The following is a 14,147-nucleotide window of genomic DNA, read 5'->3' as shown; positions in this document are numbered from 1 at the left end:
AGCCTGGGAAAAAGACCTCGAAAGAACTTACTTAGAGTTGTCCTTTTTTAGCATGGAAAAACAAAAAAGGCATCTGGCTTGCAATAGGGCTATAGACCTTGCAAGTCTTCTGCATTTTGGTTTAATCAGAGATTTTCCAAAAGCCTAAAGATGATGATACATTTTTTAAAAAATAAGAGAACCATACAGTTAACTTAGCTCTGTAAACCATGGGAAAAACAATTATCTTAAGAGATGCCTTATGGGGTCATTGTTTCACATAATAAAGCAAGGAGATTAGGGGGCCAAGTCTCGGTTAGAAGTCTTGGATCATTCGAATTGTTCTAACTAATGATTCTTCTTCAAGGAAAAAAGTGGGCTCCATTTCTGTTTTTAAAAATCCAGAGTGTCTGTAATAGTGCAACTAATGACAACCTTCCCGTTATTCTCACTTAAGAGGAAACCCTATAATAAGAGCTTCCCAAAATGTCAAATAATACTTGTCTCATAACAGGGCTTCTTTGTTCATTCACCATGTCTCTTTTGATACGCACAGATAATAAAAGTTCACATAAAACTGAAGGTAATATAGAGCAGAAGCCAACACTAATTCTGTATAAATATGTCTGATTAATAAGAGTGCCATTGTTATGGTTACTTTGTAATGTCATGATTGTTACAAGAATGGAGGACAGAAGTACTCTTACTCTTGCTGTTTTTGTTCATCCTCTGTCATTCAACCAGTTTGTGAATTTTTCTTCAACGAGGGAAATGAAAGATAGACTTTGTCCATTAATTATTTCTGTTTCATTAGTTCAGCTCATGAGATGTGAAACTAGCTTTAAACTCAGGGGGAAAAATTAGGGTTTTATTCTAAAATTATAAACTTCGCATCCTCTAAAAAAAACTGAATACATGCTCCAGGCTTAATTTCTAGGCTCCTTTTTCTACATGTACAACTACTATATCACTCCAATGATAAAATTTAGCATGATAGCACTAAGACATGGCTAGGAGCCTATCATGTTAAACCAAGGTTGTATGTGAGATTCACTTCCAAAAATTAGAAAAACCCCACCCTGTGAAGTAATAAGAAAGTCCAGAAGTGAGTATATGGTTCCTTATTGGAAAGGAAATAGAAAACAAGTAATAGATAATAGCACACATTCATGGCAAACAGACAGGCTGATAGATTTTGAAGACGTTGTCTTAGGCTGGTGGATAAGTTTGTATTGTCATTACTTTGCTTTTCTCTTTAAATTCTTATCTCCCAGATCCTGGCCTCCCCCCTTGGGGCAGCAGTATAATATAAAAACTTAACAGTTGATCTTAAATTTAGCTGACATTTTTATATCCTTCACAACATACTCTTTTGATTGCACCCAAGGAGATCATTAAACAGTAGCAGGAGACCAGTTACCAGACCATTTTGACTGAACAAAAAACACTGTGCCTTCTTGCTGACAAGTCAAACAATATTCATACAATCATTACAATCAATTTCATAAATAAAGAGCTATTAACAACTGGAGAAAAATAGGAAAGAAATTCTATTTCACCCAAGTTCCTGCATCCTCTCCTCAAAGTTTCAGCAGTGGAGGATGCTATGCATGAGCAAGAATGGACTTGGTTGAACTGGAGTCTCCTATGAAGCAGATTTTGTCAGTCAGAAGGCAAGGACACATTTCTGTGATTATTTCAGGCTATTTTTTTGTAGTAATTAGCCAGAGTTCCATTTTGCTGGGGCTGGCATTGCTCACAGCTCACTTATTATTATTTTTTTTTAAATTTAGGCTTTTCTTTCCTTTTTATAAAGTAAATTTACATATTTTCAGTCTCTCAATCCCTTCTATGTTTTATTTATGAATATAGCCCTTCTTGATGGTAACTTTAATGTGAAAGTGGTAGTAATTTAATGTCCCTGTCTGCTAGGTTAATCCCTTTCCACATTCTCTATAGAGAAGTTTAAGGTAAGTAACAGTTTACAGTCAATATTAGGTTTAATTATGCTTAATGAGAGTTAGTGTCACTGTTTACTACCACTGTGTACTGTATACTCAATGGTTAAATCTATAAAGCTGTTCCTGGAGAACAAAGCAGGGAAGGCACCTGTTTCAGTTGAGACACCATTAAATGAGTGAAGCCTTAACACAACTACATCTTTCTTCAGGAAGAGAGGTATTATTTCATAATGCTTTCCAAACAGATCCATTTGAGAGGCTAATTATTGCCTATATTTCAGATCCTGAGTAAGTCTATACATATAAAAAGCTGTTTCATACTAAGTACTATCATCACCAGTGGTTAGTGTAAAATTATAGAGTATTAAACACTTCTAAGACTTTATTATATTAATCCTTCAATGTTATCATTTCAAATATTAAGATATAAAACTATTTTGACAAGTCACTGGTTTGGTCCCTCTTTTTTTTTTTTGCCTAAAAAATGTCTTTTGTCTTAAATTGTATTTAAATTCATTGAAGCATATAGGACAAAACTTTTGTTTCCTTACTGAGCTATAACAATAAGCACCAAAACAAATACTCAGACCTAGAGGGAATCCTGTAGTAGTGATCCAAAGGAAATTTAGTACACGTATTTTTCTTAAAGGATTCCTTTTTGCTATGTTTGTGTTGTGGATAAATTTTGAGTAGAATTGAGTACTACAGTTAGTTTCTCTAAGTCTATTGATAGGCTAAGCAATTCAATAAACATTTACTGAGAACCTGGTCTGAGCTAAACACAAAAAATGAAGAAGGCATATTCCCTTCCCTCAAGAAGCTTACTGTCTGCGAAAGGAGACATACTTGGTGAAATAAAAAATTTGTTTACATTAATTTGAGAAATTTTTTGTCTTTTGAAAATTCTACCTTTAGTTAGTAATAACCTGACTTTATTTTTGCTTTTAGAAAAAAAAATAGAGGCAAACATTTCCTTAAAAACCACAAACTAATGGGCTTAAAAGGAAAACAGTGCAATCCAAACTATATGCTTAATCAGAAAAAGACTTTCTACTGCTTAGATCCTATTTTAAAAGTATTTTAGAAAGAACTAAACACACGGCCTATGATAGGTATTTGCCTCTTTTTGGAAAATTAATTTCCCCTTTTGGGGTTTCTATAAAGTTAATTTTTTTTTTTTTAATCTTAAAGTAGCACACTCAAACATACAAGGGAAATCTATTTTGTAGGAAAAAATTTAGGAACAATACATTGGATCCTTTAAGAGTCACTTTCCTTAAGAGTCTTTACTTTCAATGTCATCATCTAAATTATTAACTTTTCATATGAAATACATCATGCTAACAGTAGCCTAGAGAAGAATTTGAACAAAACCAAATTAACCATTTCTAAAATACTTGAAATACAATGGGATGGTCATGTACTTCTAAGAAAAATATTCAGATGTTTTTAAGTAATCATCTCTCCATAATATTTTAGATTTAATTTTATGAATTTCACAACAAAGAACATGGTTTAGTACAAAATGAGAAAAATTGCTTTAGAAGTGAAGAAATCATCTAAATATTATTAGATTTTTATTAAATAGCAACAGAAAACTGTATGCTGAACTACTGTCAGATATATATATATCTTCTTTTTAGCCAATAAAAAAACACTAAATTCCTCCATTTCAAATACTGAGGATACCAGTAAAGTGTTCACACATCTGGACGTCTTTCTGCACTTACCTAAACTTACCTTCCTGCTATGTACCTTCCATCTCAGTACCTTGAGCTATGCACATTTGCGAAAACCACTGACCAGTTTATATTCTCCTTCATCATGCTACACTGAACCATCTTGAGAATTTTCAAATTACTGACAGACACTGAGTATTCATAGGCACCAAGTTCTGTATCCCTGCTCAGCAAAATATAAAAAGGGAAAAAACCCAGAATCAAATAGTAATAAAGTCCCTCTCACCCTGATAAACATTATTTTAAAAGTCAGTCTCATCCTGACAGCAGTTATATAAAACAAGTATGATCTTAGTGTTAACTCACAGGTTATTATATAAAAATTTCTATGGTTATGTATAACAGGCTTAATATATAAATACAAATAAATATATTTGAATGTAGCATGCATATGCAAGCAAACTATTTATTATACCTGAATGTACATATTATACATATATATTTTTTTACATGTAAACATTTATTCCTGAAATTTAAAGGGAAAATACTTAAACTATTTTCATAACACAAATTCTAACTGAAATAAAATGTCCTTTAAAAACTGTAATTAATGGATGCTGTGTCAAACAGTGAACCAAAGGGTCAAACCTTATAATTCACAGTTTGAGAGGTCATAGCTTAAATTATAACTTTAAAAAACTGATGATCTGTGAGTAATTTGGCAAATCCATCTAATATACTCTGAATGCATATAAAGTCTTTATGAGAGTAAAAAGAATGTATGTCCAAGTGGACAGCTGATGGAGGAAATGGCCTTTTTACTAAACAAGGCTGAAGTCCAGCATAATGACTTGGAATGCCTTTGAATGAGCATGCAAGGCTGGAAGGCCAAACAATACACACATCCAAAGGGAGCATAATGAACAATCTAATCGGAAGACAAAAATATTCCACACACATGTCCAAAGAGAAGAAGGAAAAAATATACATTTCCATCACCTGCTCTTTCATCACTGCTACTACTACCTAATTCACAGATAAACTCAAACTCTGGACCATTAATAAACAATCTTTAAACAAATAATTTTTGTTTGTTAAAAATACTAGAAATTCCCATGACTTTTCAATCTGAGATTGAAAATACTTATGGAAGTCACCTATATCATATATAGTAAGCCAGATTTATAAAATTGTTTTCTTTATTACTTACCTTAAAAGCAAATATTGCTTCACCTATCTTCATCCCAAGGCCATTCACCCCTCAAGACATAATCTGAAATAATTTTGCCAGCCTGCATTTTTAAAATCTAGAAGTAAACCCCTATTAAGGAGGTAGACCATTGAAGATAATTCCTCCATTATAGACCAAACTTTGAAAACCATGCCAGAATTAAGAAGTCCAGAAAAATGTCATTTAGTTATATGTCTATGTTATAATATTTACTTATATGTGTATTTTATTTTCTTCTTAGTCCTTCTTTCTTATCAGTTCTGCAAAGGGGAAAGACTATGTCTCATTTTTTCAACAGTTATATCTTAACCCCTAGGAAGTTCCTGGCACAGAGCAGATATTCAATAAATATTTGCTGGAGGATGGAAAGAAGGAAGAGAAGGAAGGCAGGAGGTCTACAGTTAGCTAATCTCTTCTAGCATTATTTATGTGATTGTAGGAAGAAAAATTTGGAAAAAAGTGTATACTTTATTTAGTCAGTTTACCTACCCAGCAATTCACTGACCCATGCATCTATTCTAGAAACCAAAAAGATTTAAAACAGCTTCCAAAAGTGCATATTACAAGATAAAATAAAATAGATGAAAAATATAAAGGATGGAAATTAGAGTGGGAAATAAGATGTTTATGTATGTATACATGTAAAGACAATTAAATCATAGGAAAGGAAGGGAATTTGCTTTCTTAATGTCTTCAGTTTAAATTAATCTTATTATAACCACTTATTATAATGCTCTTATTACAACAAAACACTAAGAGATATTTACTAGTTCCTCACATGGCCATGTACTACAGCAAACATTACATAACCAGGTTTCTTATATAATAAGCCATAGAATCTATTGTCAATTATAATAAAGTATAATGAGTAAGTTATAACAGTAAAAACATAGATTTTTGTGAGAGTGCAAAGAATTCTTCTCTGAACCAGAACAAAATGCTTGGCTGGTAATTGCTTTACTTCGATGCTACTATGTCCCATTACATGTATCAGAAAGGAGTATTTTGTAAACACTGTTGGCTCTTGATGCGCAGGGAAATACATGCACTCAAATGTTACTAGTACAAAGGAGATCCGAACATGTAAATTATTATATCATAAGAAAACATATTTGTAAAACAGTCTGTTTCTTATAAGTGAAAGCCAAACTCTGATTCCACTTAGCCTGGTAATGTTTCTGTCATTCCCTTGGACCAGCCCACACATACTGGGCTCTTGATAGGTCCTGGGCTCGACCATCTGGCCCTTTATTTACTTAATTCTTTTTTAACACTGACAAGTGTATTAGTAACACTTCCTTGATCACTGGTAAATATAGAACCACCACACAACTAAGATTTTCCCTAATTCTGGAAGTCACTAATTAGTTGTGGGTAGGGGTTGGGGAGTATTACAAAGATATGTTGAGCAGTACTACAATAAGTAATCTAATTCCCAAGAAGAAAGCATGTTAATCTGCTTCCCACTTCATTAGAGGAATAAAAAAACATCTTGTCATCACTAAAGGATACAAAAAGAGATCTGGATATTTGGGGGAATGGTAGATAGGGAGGAAGAATGAACGCAGCATTTAGTCAAGAAACACAAATACCCTACACATCTCGGACAATGGTCATAGTTTTTCTTGGTATCTTTTGATTGCTCTATTTATCAGTGTGTTTCATGAGCATACTTTATTCAATTAACATAAACACAAGCTTCCAAAGGAAACAAATATGGTAAATGAATCCTATTTAATAGAACTGATCATTCTACTGGTACTTAAGTTATGCATTAAGCAACTTTGGAAGCTGCATTAATATTTCCAAACCAGTAAGGTCTTGATTACTTGACCTTGCAGAATAAAATACTGTAGGTTTAAAGGAGAGAATACAGTTTCCAAAGGTGCTAATAAGTCATTTAGAGAGAAGATATGGTCTAATTATAAGTACTAAAACTGGAAATTTATGTATTTTAAGTCCATTAGAATACATATTTATTTTTAGGTGTTTTTTTTTTCTGTTGAATGAGAGTCTAACACTGTTTAATTTCCTATAAGGTTTAGATTCTTCAAAGAACGTCAGCTGATTGTTGTCTGTGTTAACTCAAGTATCAAGTTTAAAATATCATAACTCAACTCCCTGAAGCTAAAGATTTTAACTGTGTAAGGTTGAATCAGTTGTCCTCATTTCTAGGATCAAACAACATAACACCAAGCAAAAGCCTTTAAGAGACTATTTTGGGTTTCAGTCTATCTCCTTTGTTCGTTTGGGGAAAGGATGATGTTCTCTTTGTATTTACCCCAAATAACTATAATCTCAACTAAAAACTTATAAAACTGTGGATTGTGAGGTAGGTGTAAGTATTTCCAGATCTTATAACTAATGAATAAAATTTAATTGGCTCATATGCAGAAGTAAATTGATGAGAGGCTGAAGAATAGAATAAACAAGAGGGGAAAAAGCACATTGTTTGCTATGTAATTTAAGAACTGTCAGAGAACTGGGACATGTCTTATTTACTGGTATATGAAAAAAAGAAGAATGAATGCTTTTGCATACAAATAAATGCAGGTATAGAAACATAACAGAAGCCTTGTGTTACAATGGAACTTAAACTCCTCTGGGCAGTGATCAGCTAAGAAGGAACAGAGACAGTTACAATGCAGTGATAACTAGCTGACAGATTTATTATTCATGGCAGGTATGTAAGCAGTCAGGGCAGAGATGTTGGTGGCCTCTCCTCATCAAGTAGCTTTGCCAGTACAGACTGGATGCCTGGAACCAGGCAAGACACAGAAACAATAAAACCTAGAGCAAGCTAAGGGAAGATTCAGCACAATCCATCTCCAGTTTTAAACAGTACTAGAAATCTCCACTGAAGAATGTTTTTCCCTTGGGATTGGCATATATTGTATTTACAGGATATTGACCAACACTCCTCTCTATTTATCTTACTGTGCTTAGCAACATACCTGAAACACCTACCCAGAAGTTCCCAGTATATTACAGAAAAAAAGTGACTTTAACATTAGTTTGCAAAAATTTCTGTTGATAGGTATGTCATTACATGAACAGATGGTCAAAGTGAGTCCATTTCACTGACAGTATATTACGTAGGTCTTTTTATCTCTGAACAACCAAACCAAGCAAAAGCACAGCACAGAAGAGGTCATTGTGCCTTCCCTCATTTGGTTGGCAGCTTTATCTTTGAAATATGAAAATAAAACTAACATGGACTATAATCCTCCATAGTACCATTTCTGCATAAAATATAATAGAATATTTAAGTATTCATATTTAAAAATCATCCTGATATTTACTTGTGAAGATGGAAAAATACAAGGGATATTTTTTATCTTTCAACTCCATGATCTGCAGTAAAAGGAGAAAATATAAAAGTCATATTTCCTATTCTTCAGTTTTTTATCTAACCAACTGTTTATAAGAAGAAAGAAAGTTACAATTCTTTATTGGTATTCAGGTCTTTTAATGAAAGCTCAGGAAAAGTATATTTAAAAAAACAAATCTCCATAAAAAATCTATTTTCCTTAGATTATTTTTACTGAATAATTTTAAAATATAACAGCTGAAATATTCATAACCAAATGAATTAATAGTGTAGCAGATATCCAATCACCAATTACTACATTTTACACCATGAGATCTCTTGAAATACACACACACACACACACACACACACACACACACACTACTATTTGGATTCTTAGTATGATAGCTTCATCAATATAACCAACCCCAAATATAGTTTACCTTGATTTTGTAAAATAAAAATAAATAATATTATGAAGCAAAAGAAAAACTAAAAATGTATGTATATCTATAACAGCTAGCAGTCAAAACAACAGCTGAAAATCACACTGCTAAATGCATCTACACATGTGGCTGTGAAAACTTAAGTGCAAGGAAAATTCTGGTTACCTACCTTCAAAAGGAGCTGATGAAGCATGAGATTTAAGAGTACATCTTTAGTACTTCTGTACCTTAAAATATTGCCGAGTATTAATTTTTCATCAAGTTGTCATTTTCTCTGACATTTGGTTTTATTAATCAAGGCATTTATCATTAATTTGTAGAAAATATCATAATTAAGCCAAATAAAATAAAATCCTTAAAAGGTTAAAATTAGAAAGCAGGTGAATGAGAACTTTGACATTACCCTGTTGACATACAGGAGCTTTTTGAAAGTATGGGAATCAAGTTTTTGCAGTGAGTTTGGTGCCTCAATCTTAGGGCTGGCTGGTTTTTTAAAATGTTATAAAGATTTGATTTAAAGCTCTCTGACAGTTTTGACATTCAGGTGAAAGTACTGCTGCTGCATTTGGAACAATTTGCATATCCCACTGCTAAATGGAATGTTTGAGGTGTGCACTGGTGTAAAGAAATTAAAAACAAGCTATCACACATGCTTAAGTGTATGTATTCACAAAACTGATGGTTGGATCACACCACCCCATCTCCCTCCAATGTAATCTGTGATTTACTCTTCTATAATAAATTACCCTACCATGTTATTCTCGCTGGAAGATCTAACCATGCATGTAAGAAGCAAAGTAATTACAGTCCCCTCTTGTTTCAGAAACCTTCTTCAATCCCTATGAGCTCTTTATACACAATGCAGCAACACAAGTCTATTGTAAACTTCTTGCCTGAAATTCTGGATTTCTGACTATGAGTCTCCACTAAATCTTGTCTGCACGGTTTCATTGTCCCCCCCAAATGCATTTTTATTTCTTATAGTTAGTTGTAAAGCTTTTGCTGAAGAGGAATTGGTACTGAGTTTTTGACTTTGAGCCAATGTGTCTATTTAAGAAAAGGGCAAGGTATAAAATCAGAGGAGTTCCAAACTGATTTAAAAAACAGGGTGTGGGCCATAATACATTCCCAAACAGAAGGATCAAGGGGTATATAGCAACACCCAATTAGGGTGACATATTCTGAGATGACACAAGGTTTCTTCTTTTTTTGACTTATAATTTCAGATTGTTTTAGGTAGACATAGAAAATTTTATTTAACATGCTAAAGGGCAATGAAGACCTGAGGCAGTAAACCCAAGGCCTTTAAAATTATGGAACTTTCCAGGAAGATAAAAACCTTTTGAATAAAATATCATTGGATATTACCTTTAGTCTTCAGAGTCTCAAAGGGAAATTCTTAACACTTCTTTTTGTGTGACTGTAAAAGAGAAGTACTTAAACTTAGTAATCTGCCAAGGAAACAATTTACATTTCCATAATATCTTTATGAATAGTCATGAGAAGTAGGTAGTTGAGTTTGTGTATGCCAACTAATATCTATAGTTTTTTGTTTATTTTGTTTTGTTTCGGCCACGCCATGCAGAACATAGGATCTTAGTTCCCTGACCAGGGATCGAACCCAAGCCCCCTACACTGGAAGTGTGGAGTCTTAACCACTGGACCACCAGGAAAGCTCCAATATCTATCGTTTTAAAAAGAAAAATAAAGGCTAACACATTAATCTGTCTATGTGCAGAACAAGTACTCAGTAAAATATGGCATTAATTTACAATTTAAACCACTGTGTGTACAGGGTTTAGATGGAGAACAGAATATTTATTATAGTATTATTAGAAGCTTTATTAATTTACATAGATATTTTACATTTATATTTTTTAAATTTAAAAAAACTGATCTACAAAACCTCACTAATCTCCAATAGTTTTTATTACATTTATTTGTTTATTCTTAATTACCAGAGATTTTGCAAAGATCTACTACCCATAATACACTGGTAAGCACTGGTAAGTTAGGAAGTACACAAAGATAAAATACAAGCCCTGTCCTCAAAATATGAGTGAGGTTGGAGAGATTTTCATTAAAAAGATAATCTAAAGAGAATAAAAAGTAAATGGGTGGAAAGAAACAGGGAGTAGAGGGTAACATGCTCAGTGGAGCTTGAACTGGTCTTTAGTACCTAATGCACTGATACTAGAACATGGCTTTATGTTCCCTGTCTCAGCAAGCAAGGCTAATAGTAGGGTCCTACTCAGATTTGGAGGCAGGGATGTCAAACATATGGATCAGTCACTTTTAAACTATCTTCTGACCAAATGCTTTTGATAGTATAGAATGAAAACTAGGACTGGGGGCAGCAAAGCAGGAAGGATGCTGAGGTGACTTTAAAGCCAATTTGGTGAGTTAAAATATAAAAAGATTTAACTAGAAACAACTCTCCTATTAAAAATTGAGTTTGATATTGTATGTCCTTGGAAAGTGATCTCTCTACATTTGCTATGAAATCTCATTGAGGACCTTGATGTCATATTTACTAATAATCTCCAGAGATTCAGCCATTCAAAGTCTCAAAAGCAGTTTTAATAATGGAAATGCGTATATAAACATAAGCCAATCCTGTAAACAAGTACATCTACAGTAAAAGTTCTATTAAAATGAAGAAGGTCTAAGGGTTTTAACTGACTAGATCTTTAAGATGCAGAAACAAAGGGAAAACAAAGACTCAAACAACAAACCACACCAGCGATCCTGAGCTTATGCTGTACTAATAAATAAATGGGATCCAGAAAAGGAAGGTGATAGTTCTGCTATAGTCAGGGTACCTGAGTAATACCACACTTATTCTGCAACACCAACTTTAGAAAAGGCTCTGAACATTAGAATCTGCTAGGAGGATTGAGATAATAACCATTAATCATGGATAAACAGAGGATAACCAGGAATGGAAAAGAAAAAAAAAAATGTTCAGGTTGTAGGGATGAGGTGGGGAAGGATACTTTGGAGGAAATTAATTTGGCCATTACATGATATTTCATAAAAGTAATTTTTATTTATTTATTGTCTGTCTTCCCTACTAGAATGGAAGGGCCATGAGGTCAGGCACTGTCTCTTTCACTGTATCCCCCATTTATATGAATAGTGTCTGCTACATAGTAAGAGATCAATGAATATTTATTGAAGGAAAGAATCAACAGCCTGACCAACCTATGAAAAGGCACTAAGTCTACATCTATTTACAGATGAAACAATTTAAGCTTAAAGAAGTTAAATGTTATATATTAAACTTTGACCTTTTGCAACTGCAAACTTCTACAACCCATTTTTCATAGTCTTTCACTCAATATTCATTCTAGCAGGGGAAACAAACAATAAGCAAGTAAATCATTAAACCAATAATGTCCTATAATTAATACTATGAGGACAAACAAAGCAAGGTAATATCATTGAGAGTTACATGGGCTGATATTTTAGATAGGTCTGGACAGAAAATCTTCTCAGAGAAGGCAACAATAAGAAAATTCCTGAGTGAAGTAAGGAAAAGAGTAAAAAATATATATATATCTGGGGCTATATGGGCTGTTATAAGGATTAAAGGAGATACACACTACCTTTCTTAGTATCGTGGCTTGCAAACAGTACTCTCAATAACTATTATTTTATTATGTTGCTATTATTTTTATAAATGGTGAATTCCCCCACTAGATTATAAATTTGTCAGACATCCATTTTTCTTTCCCTACAGCTCCTTAAATAGTGCCTAGAAAGAATTCAATAAACATTTATAGAATTGAAAATATGAAGATACAATTATCAGTTCAGTAATTAGAAAGACAGACCATATGAATATGAGAAAGTTACCATATTTCATATGCCTAAATCAATCTAATTCTGTTAAATCAATGTCACTTAATAATTAATCATTTATGGATTAAAAAGAAAGGAAAAAGGGAAAAATATATAAAATGGTTAGAGCCAACAAGTCATAGATAAAAAAAGAGTAAGAAATAATCAGAAAAAAATGAAGGTATTGATACTAGCCCACTATCTTGACCATTCACACGCTCTTTGTCTGCCTCAATCAGATTAATACACGTTTCTAGTGCGAGAACCCTACAGCACAGGCAGCTGATTCATTTCTGTGTTCCTAATATAAGCACAGGGCCTGGTGTATAGTGAACAGTCAATAAATCTTTGTTGAACTGAATTGAACTAAAACTATTTTTAGTAGTTCTGATGCTTTAAAGCTAGTTTAATTTTTTTAAGTGATAAAATAGAATAGGAGATTACAATAAAAAAATAACAAGTATTAGGTATTGGCTCTGCAGCAAAGAAGCAGAAAACAAGGTTAGCTTTTACCAAAGACTGAAATATAAGTGACAGTGTGATAATTGTCACTGGAAGAGACAGATCTGTAGAACAGACCACAGGGACTTCAGTATGGGGTAAATATTACAGGTTGCATTTCCGGAGCGTTGAGATAGTTGGCTCATTAAATGACCAAAAAAAAAAAAAAAAATGTTCCCTACATTTGCCATGTACCAAAATAAAAATCAGATTGATATATCTGAATATAGTAAGTAAAATAATCAAAGAGCTTTAAGAAAACATATATATAATTTTCTGAACTCCAAGGTAAGAAGGCCTTTTGAAGCACATAAGTAATAGTATATAACATAAGCACAAAGATTTATGAATTTGACTACTTAAAATTAAAACTTTTATAAATCTAAAAGTATCTTGAACAAAATTAAGATGTCTACAACAAATAAAGACAAACATTTTTAATGTATATGATATTCATAGCATTAATAGTTTTTATCTAGAAAGAAAGAAAGAAAATATCTCAGTTTTTCAAATGAACAAGTAATTCACAACAGAAGAAACTTAAGATATATATGAAACAATATTAATCTGTAATTGCAATGAAAGAAATGCAAATTAAAATAACCTAAATACTCCATAATAGTGAACTGAATAAATAAATTTTATGTGATATAATGATAAGCTTCCATTAAATATGGCAAGTAAAAATTTATAATACACCATTAACCTTAAAATTCAGGTTGTAAAATAGTAATGATATTAAGATAGCAATTTTTAATAATTTGTGTATACATAATATACATAAACTATGCAAATTTTTGGTCATATGCATATATAAATGTTGATCTATATGTATGTGTGAGTACATATGTATTAGAAAAAAATATGTCTTACAAAAAGCATGTAAGCACTTATATACTAAATTATTCCCAGTACTTATCTCAGATATTAAGATATAATAGATATTTTTCTTTTTACAATTTCCTTCCAAATATTCTATAATACATACAAATTACTTTTCATAAAGACAAAAAAGCACTAAAACAAGACAGTCTATGGTGCAGAAAAAAATTAGATGATATATCATTAGATTTCCTGAATGTTAAGAAAGCCATTTGAAAATGTCTAACTGTCCTATTTTTGGTGAAGGCCACCTCCATTAACTGCATAGATTTTTAAAATAGAGGTAAAGAAGGGAAGATGATGGAGTGAGGGAGG

At 32.5% G+C, this 14,147-nt stretch overlaps 1 protein-coding gene across 32 annotated transcripts in view; it reads right to left on the bottom strand.

The window, feature by feature from the left end:
- Positions 1-14,147, bottom strand: part of ZBTB20 (zinc finger and BTB domain containing 20) — an 802,591-nt gene that overhangs the window by 596,211 nt on the left and 192,233 nt on the right. For 16 of the 32 annotated variants that reach the window (XM_067034564.1, XM_067034586.1, XM_067034587.1 and 13 more), the window contains one exon: positions 9,975-10,026. The exons of the other annotated variants lie outside the window; for them this stretch is intronic. The gene's annotated coding sequence lies outside the window, so the exon portion shown is untranslated. The remainder of the gene's footprint in view (positions 1-9,974; positions 10,027-14,147) is intronic. 32 annotated transcript variants of the gene reach the window in all.

This window comes from Kogia breviceps, chromosome 5, assembly GCF_026419965.1.
Source record: "Kogia breviceps isolate mKogBre1 chromosome 5, mKogBre1 haplotype 1, whole genome shotgun sequence".
Lineage (NCBI taxonomy): Eukaryota > Metazoa > Chordata > Mammalia > Artiodactyla > Physeteridae > Kogia > Kogia breviceps.
The sequence above is the reverse complement of the archived record's forward strand: the minus strand, read 5'-3'. Positions and strand labels throughout refer to the sequence as shown.